Below are 925 nucleotides of genomic sequence, written 5' to 3'. Positions count from 1 at the left end.
AGAGTAGAGAATGTGAGCTAAGCCTTGGCCGGGCTTAGAGCAGTACTAGTCCTAAAATCTTAGCTCTGCCTCTTGCCTCCTTCCTCAGATTCAACTTTAGAGAGCCCCAACTGTCAACAATGACTTGTAGCACTGACTTATTTAAGACAGAAAGGGTTTCTGTCATTCCTTTTTGTTTTGATTTCTGTTAGTGACACAAAACCTATTAGTGCCCCGACTAAGCGAGAGCTCTGTTCCCGGGTTTCCATTACCTTTTTCTGTGACAGTCCCCACACGAGCTCTTGCTATCCCACTTACAGGTGCATTTTCAGCAACTAGAATGGTCAACACAGATGAAAGGAGCTCTGTGCGTAGTAGCCTTTGCCCAGCAAACACGTGACAAGGACTATTTATTGTTGGAGACCTGTTTTGCAGGCTGAGGGCATCTTTCTCCACCACCACCTCAGACAGGTTGTGCACGGTTAAGATAAAGATTTAGGGAGGATTGGTAACTTACCCAAGTCATGCTCATCTTACTTAGAGTAGGCAGTGGAACTGTTGTTCGGCCCAGATCCACAGCCAAACTGCATACCTTCAGACATTGTGCTGATCACAGAATATCTTCTACGTTCAGCACTGCCTAATAGCAAACACAGAATCTTATTTTACTTTATGTGCTTTGGTGTTTTGCCATGGTGTCAGGCCCCCTGGAACTGGAGTTACAGAACATTATGAGCTGCTATGTGGATGCTGGGAATTAAACCAGAGTACTCTGGAAGAGCAGCCAGTACTCTTAACTGCTGAGCCATCTCTCCAGCCCCCACACACCAAATCTTAATCCCTCTGCCCACAAAGGCGGTGAGATGTCAGAGCTGACTTCAGCACAGGTCCCAGTCTGCCACGGTCCTTAAAAGCAGATACTTAACACCACAGCACCAGAACAGGC

Source organism: Microtus pennsylvanicus, chromosome 6 (genome assembly GCF_037038515.1).
Source record: "Microtus pennsylvanicus isolate mMicPen1 chromosome 6, mMicPen1.hap1, whole genome shotgun sequence".
NCBI classification, from domain to species: Eukaryota; Metazoa; Chordata; class Mammalia; order Rodentia; family Cricetidae; genus Microtus; species Microtus pennsylvanicus.
The sequence above is the reverse complement of the archived record's forward strand: the minus strand, read 5'-3'. Positions refer to the sequence as shown.